This window comes from Callithrix jacchus, chromosome 3 (genome assembly GCF_049354715.1).
Source record: "Callithrix jacchus isolate 240 chromosome 3, calJac240_pri, whole genome shotgun sequence".
Classification (NCBI taxonomy): domain Eukaryota; kingdom Metazoa; phylum Chordata; class Mammalia; order Primates; family Cebidae; genus Callithrix; species Callithrix jacchus.
The window spans coordinates 193,086,694-193,094,495 of record NC_133504.1 but is presented as its reverse complement, the minus strand read 5'-3'; positions in this window follow the sequence as shown (position 1 = coordinate 193,094,495).

Sequence of the window (7,802 nt, the reverse complement as noted above, 5' to 3'; positions counted from 1 at the left end):
CTGCCATTCACAATTGCTACAAAAAGAATAAAATACCCTTGAATACAACTCACAAGGAACGTAAGGGACCTCTTCAGGGAAAACTACAAACCACTGCTCAACGAAATCAGAGAGGACACAAACAGATGCAGAAACATCCCATGTTCATGGTTAGGAAGAATTAATATCGTGAAAATGGCTATACTGCCCAAAGTAATTTACAGAATCAATGCTATCCCCATCAAGCTACCTTTGACTTTCTTCACATAACTGGAAAAAACCACTATAAACTTCATATGGAACCAAAAGAGCCCGCATAGCCAAGTCAATTCTAAGCAAAAAGAACACAGCAGGGGGCATCACACTACCAGATTTCAAACTATACTACAAGGCTACAGTAATCAAAACAGCATGGTACTGGTACCAAAACAGAGATATAGACCAATGGAACAGAACAGAGGCATCAGAGGCAACACAACATAGCTACAACCATACAATCTTTGATAAACCCAACAAAAACAAGCAGTGGGGAAAGGATTCCCTGTTCAACAAATGGTGCTGGGAAAACTGGCTAGCCATGTGCAGAAAGCAGAAACTGGACCCCTTCCTGACACCTTACACCAAAATTAACTCCAGATGGATTAAAGACTTAAACATAAGACCTGGCACCATAAAAACCCTAGAAGGAAATCTAGGCAAAACCATCCAGGACATAGAAGTAGGCAAGGACTTCATGAACAAAACACCAAAAGCATTGGCAACAAAAGCCAAAATAGACAAATGAGACCTAATCAAACTCCACAGCTTCTGCACGGCAAAAGAAACAGTCTCTAGTGTAAATCGGCAACCAACAGAATGGGAAAAAATTTTGCAGTTTACCCATCTGACAAAGGGCTGATATCCAGAATTTACAAAGAACTCAAACAGATTTACAGGAAAAAAACAAACAAGCCCATTCAAAATTGGGCAAAGGATATGAACAGACACTTTATGAAAGAAGACATATATGAGGCCAACAATCATATGAAAAAATGCTCATCGTCACTGGTCATCAGAGAGATGCAAATCAAAACCACATTGAGATACCATCTCGTGCCAGTTAGAATGGCGATCATTAAAAAATCTGGAGACAACAGATGCTGGAGAGGATGTGGAGAAATAGGAACACTTTTACACTGCTGGTGGGAGTGTAAATTAGTTCAACCATTGTGGAAGACAGTGTGGCGATTCCTCAAGGCCTTAGAAATAGAAATTCCATTTGACCCAGCAATCTCATTACTGGGTATATATCCAAAGGACTATAAATCATTCTACTATAAGGACACATGCACACGAATGTTCATTGCAGCACTGTTTACAATAGCAAAGACCTGGAATCAACCCAAATGCCCATTGATGATAGACTGGATTGGGAAAATGTGGCACACATACACCATGGAATATTATGCAGCAATCAGAAATGATGAGTTCGTGTCGTTTGTAGGGACATGGATGAATCTGGAGAACATCATTCTCAGCAAACTGACACAAGAACAGAAAATGAAAGACCGCATATTCTCACTCATAGGCAGGTGATAAAAAATGAGAAGACATGGACACAGAGAGGGGAGTACTAAACACTGGGGTCTATTGGGGGGAAAAGGGGAGGGCCAGTGGGAGGGGGAGTTGGGGAGGGATAGCCTGGGGAGAAATGCCAAATGTGGGTGAAGGGGAGAAAGCAAACAAAACACACTTCCATGTGTGTACCTATGCAACTGTATTGCATGCTCTGCACATGTACCCCAAAACCTAAAATGCAATAAAAAATAAAAAATAATTTCAAATGCAAACATTATATGTATTCTTACATATACAGTCTGATTCTTTTGGGAAGTCAGTCTAGAATGACAGAACTTAACTCCAAAAATTATTTGAATAATACATGACATTAACAGAATCAATTTCTTACACATGTATTATAATATATGTTTGTGTCTTGAGGCAATTGTCTAAATTTACAAAATCTGAAATGTATCTGTGACTGCAATTATTCAAAAAATGCTAACCCTGAACAACTGTACTTTTTATGTTTTCAAGGCATAGTCATGTATATCTTATTTATTTAATGTATTAATTAAATATCTAGCATCTACTGACTAGTCCTATGAGAAATTACCCACATATTCAGGATTTCATAGTTAATTTTGTTGAAGACTTAGGGTGCAAGAGAATCTTAAGTAACTGAGGAAATTTCAAGTTAATATAAAACAAAATGAAAAGATGAAGGGGAAGTAAAATAAACCAATACTTATTGAATACATGCTGTATGTCAGTCATTTGCATATATAATCTGATATATCTTCTATACCTACAAATTTGATATGTTATAAATAAGATTGATTCTCATGAGATTATGTGACTTTCAGAAAATAAAGTAACTAGTAAGTGTAGAAGTAAGACTTTGAGCTCAGATCTACTTGATTCTAATATACTTGTGCTTTCCACTAAATTCTGCTACTCATCAGTTACTCTAAAGTTTTAGTGTTTCAAGAATTCCACAACTAATTATTAATGGTAGCAATGTTTCAACCAACTAATACTACTATGATTTCAGTTTATTCATCTCTTATTCTTTTACTTTGGATAAAAATGTAAGAGGCAAATTGTAATGCAAATTACACAGCTTTAATTTACATAGAATATTTTCAAGTAAACCAATTTTGTGTTCATACATGGGACTTTATCAAACATTTCCCCATGCATTTCCTGATTTATTACACAGAGCAACAGGGTGAAATAACTTCCATAAGATTGTACAATGTAAAATTTTTGTTTTGAAGGTCAAAAATGATAAAATACAGATAATTTTATATTGCTCAAAGTAATATCATTTACTTTATACAACAAGTAAAGGAAACTCATAAATCATCAGTGAATTTATCAAGTTCACACAGGTAGAGAAGAGTATATATGCAATCCAAGACTTTTGAATGTCAAGTTGAATGCAATTTTTAGTGAATTAAGGTTGTCTTTTGTTATTATTTGTCTTTTTGAAGATGAAGAAGGAAAGGCAACCAAACAATATTTTTGGTGCATTTCATGCCTACTATTTCAACTTTGATCTACTGTAAAATTATTGTTCTCATGGATCTGCTAGATACTTGGTTTGAGTTGTTGGAAAACAGATAAGAATATAGAAATAACAATTAAAATTGAAGCATACAGAATACTAGACAAAATAGAATTTGTGGTATTTGGTCTTATTTTAAAAAGAAAGTATTAGCAGAGTATTTACCACATAAAATCTACGCCTTGAAAATATAGTTATTAAACTTGCCATCATAGGCTATTTCACCAAAAATATTTTGCACCTGAAATGTATGCTTTAAAAATAATGTTTAAACTTGCCATATAAAGGTATAATATTAAAAGCCATTCAATGTTGTATTTGAATTGTTTCATACATTACAATTAAAGCACCCTCTTTCAAATTTCTATTTTTGTAGTAGTATACTCCACATATTCCCTTGAAATAACTGTTTAATTATAATTAAGAAGGAATGAAAAATAAACACACATCCAATGTATTTTCATATGCTCTAAATAGTAAACAGAATTATTTGCCCTTGTATAGATTCTGTATATATATTATGTGAATATTGAGTTGAATGAGTTATTTCACCCTGTTGCTCAGTGTAATAAACCAGGAAATGCATGGGGATATGTTATGTTAGAGTTACATATAAGGCAATAATTATACTTTTTGATTCAATAGTTTTGGGGGTGCAGATGGTTTTGGTTACATTAATATATTCTTTTTTTATTGAACATTAGATTCTGGGGTACATGTGCAGATCATGCAAGATTGTTGCATAAGTACATTCATGGCAAGGTGGTTTGCTGCCTCCATCCCCCCATTGCCTATACATGACATTTCTCCCTACATTATCCCTCCCCACCCTCCCTCCCACTATCCCTCCTCTAGTCCCCACAACGGACCCTAGTGTGTGATGCTCCCCTCCCTGTGTCCACATCTTCCATTGTTCAACACCTACCTATGAGTGAGAACATGTGGTGTTTGATGTTCTGTTCTTGTGTCAGTTTGCTGAGAATGATGGTTTCTAGGTTCATCCATGTCCCTACAAAGGACACAAACTCGCTGTTTTTTATGGCTGCATAGTATTCCATGGTGTATATGTGCCATATTTTCTTTGTCCAGTCTGTCATTGATGGAATTGCTGGGTCAAATGGAATTTCTACTTGTAGGTCCTTGAGGAATCACTGCACTGTCTTCCACAATGGTTGAACTAATTTACACATCCAACAGTGTAAAAGTGTTCATATTTCTCCACATCTTCTCCAGCATCTGTTGTCTCCAGATTTTTTAATGATTGCCATTCTAACTGGCATGAGATGGTATCTCAATGTGGTTTTGACTTGCATTTCTCTAATGACCAGTGATGATTAGCATTTTTCCATATGTTTATTGGATGCATAGATGTTTTCTTCTGTAAAGTGTCTGTTCATATCCTTTGCCCACTTTTGAATGGGTTTGCTTTTTTCTTATAAATCTGTTTTAGTTCTTTGTAGATTCTGGATATTAGCCCTTTGTTGGGTAGGTAGATTGCAAAAATTTTTTCCCATTCTGCTGGTTGCCAGTTCACTCTAATGATTGTTTCCTTTGCTGTACAGAAGCTCTGTAGTTTAATTCTATCCCATTTGTCTATTTTGGCTTTTGTTGCCATTGGTTTTGGTGTTTTAGCCATGAAGTCCTTGTCTATGTCTATGTCCTGAATGGTTTTGCCTAGGTTTTCTTCTAGGGTTTTTATGGTGCTAGGTCTTATGTTTAGATCTTTAATCCATCTGGAATTAATTTGAGTGTAAGGTGTCAGGAAGGGGTCCAGTTTCTGCTTTCTGCACATGGCTAGCCAGTTTTTCCAACACCATTTATTAAACAGGGAATCCTTTCTCCATTGCTTGTTTTCCTCAGGTTTGTCAAATATCAGATGATTGTAGATTTTTTCATTTTTTTTATTCTGCAATGGCTCACATCATTCCTTGTCAGTGTTTCTTCATATAATCTCTCATCAACATATACCCAGTAATGGGATTGCTGTGTCAAATGATTTTTCTATTTATAGATTCTTGAGGTATCACCACACTGTCTTCCACAATGGTTGAACTAATTTACACCCCCACCAACAGTGTAAAAGCATTCCTGTTTCTCCACATCATCTCCAGCATCTGTTGTCTCCCAATTTTTTAATGATCACCATTTTAACTGGCATGAGGTGGTATTTCAATGTGGTTTAGATTTGCATTTCTCTAAAGACCAGTGATGCTGAGCTTTTTTTCATGTGTTTGTTGGCTGGTTTAAACTCTTTAGCAAGAGCCCTTTATAGAAAAACTGAATGGTCAGCCACTTTTTGAAAAACAGACCACAAATATTATTTTCAATAAGTCATCTATCTAGGTTGCTTTACTTTCCAAAGAGAAATATTTGCAGTCTCTTATTACAGTGTTTTAGGCAGTTACTTGTACTGTGAGGCAAGTAGGGGAAATGGCTTTAAATTCTCTTCATCATTAAACCATAGAGACAGGAATCAGAATAGATATTTCTGTGAGATGGGGATGCGATGGAAGCATTGACTGGAAAAGGGAATATCAGAACTATCTGAGGTTATGAAAATGTTTTATATCTTGATTTGAGTGGATTTTTGAGATCTATAAACATATGTAAAAAGAACTAAGTTGCATACTTAAAATTTTTATACATCATTCTATATAAATTAAACTTGTATTAAAGTAAAATAAATAGGTTGGGCACTGTGGCTCACACCTGTAATCCCAGCACTTTGTGAGGCCAAGATTGGTGGATCCAAGGTCAAGAGATCAAGACCACTCCGGTCAACATGGTGAAAACCCATCTCTACTAAAAAAAAAAAAATTATGAAAAAAATACAAAAGTTTCCTGGGTTTTGTGGTGCATGCCTGTAATCCAGTTATTAGGAAGGCTGAGGCAAGAGAATCACTTGAACTCAAGAGGCAGAGGTTGAAGTGAGCCAAGATTGCCCTGCTGCACTCCAGCCTGGCCTAAGAGTGAGACTCCTTTCAAAAAAATAAAATAAAAATATTAAACAGTAAGAATTATTTTAAGAATACCCAAAACAATTTCGGTGATGCAATTTTTTCCTCAGTTTAGAAATTCATTCCAGTAGAGTGTCCAGGCAGGTTGTAAGACACAGACACTTAGGGACACACATGGAATTTGAGTACATGGCCTTTCACACTCAATTCCACAGGTAGATGACAAAATAGTGAGTCATTAAAGGAGATAGATGAGGCAAAAGAAACTCTGCAAGGAAAAGCAGAAAAAGTTAGGACTTTAAGGTGTTCTGGTAGAATTCCACATTCTAGTACTCAATCCTCTTTTTTCCCAACTCCCTGAACCGAGTGACCTTATAGGTGCAATAAATACTATTAACTAATGTCATGCTGAGGCAAAAAATAAAGTAAACCCACCATGAAACTAGAATCTCAATTCTCAGTTTGAGCAAAAGTATAAAGAATAGCCTTAACTCTTATTTAAGCTTTTGGAAGAGAAAACTAGAAAGGAAAGTGTTTGATAGCCAAATCATATCAAACAATGGCCTGCCTTGTCTCTTTCCTTGGACAAAAAGAATAAAACGCTCTGGGAAAATACAGCATACAAAAAGGAAATAAAGGACGCACATCATAAAATGCTATTTTAGTTACACATGTATATATTATGCCTAAGGAATTCCAAAGCTGAAGTTGTTCTCACCTATTTTAGTCAGATCTCCAGGCAAATATAGTCAGTTTCATCTTCAAATAAAAGGAATAAACATATTACCAAATAATACTGATTCAAACATTTATTTTCAAGTTAATTAAGCTATATAAACAAGATGCACAGCTTGATGCATATTATATATGTAATTTATTTCTTATTTTGAGGTTCAAAAGCTCAATAATATTCCTTGTATCTTTCTAAGCTTTCCCTCTGCTCTCTGCAGGGTATGAGAAGTTACAAATAAAAATGAAAATAATTAAAACTCATAACTAATTGACTGTCTTTTGTAAAGTTTAAAATGCTTGGATGTTAAATTTGCTTGACTGCTATTAAAAGTAACTTACACAAGTGCATTGTAAAAATGTTATTGCAATTCCATATTTGTTTTAATAACAATTATTATCCTTATATTTTACACTATTGCTGAATATTTCTGTAGACTTACTAAAAATAAAATAACCTATAGTCATACATAGAAATTTACTCATAGAATGAGCATAAACTGTAATCATACAACTTTAAGTTTTTTTTGTATTGTTTCACAGTAAATATTTATTTATTTATTTATTGCATTTTAGGTTTTGGGGTACATCTGCAGAACATGCAAGAAAGTTGCATAGGTACACAGATGGTACTGGGTTTTGCTTCCCTTCTCCCCTTCACCCACATTTGGTATTTCTCCCCAGGCTATCCCTCCCCAGCTCCCCCCCCCCGCTGGCCCTCCCCTTTTACCCCCAATAGACCCCAGTGTTTAGTCCTCCCCTCCCTGTGTCCATGTGTTCTCATTTTTCATCACCCACCTATGAGTGAGAATATGAGGTATTTCATTTTCTGTTCTTGTGTCAGTTTGCTGAGAATGATGTTCTCCAGATTCATCCATATTTCTACAAACGACACGAACTCATCATTTCTGATTGCTGCATAATATTCCACGGTGTATATGTGCCACATTTTCCCAATCCAGTCTATCATCAATGGGCATTTAGGTTGGTTCCAGGTCTTTGCTATTGTAAACAGTGCTGCAATGAAC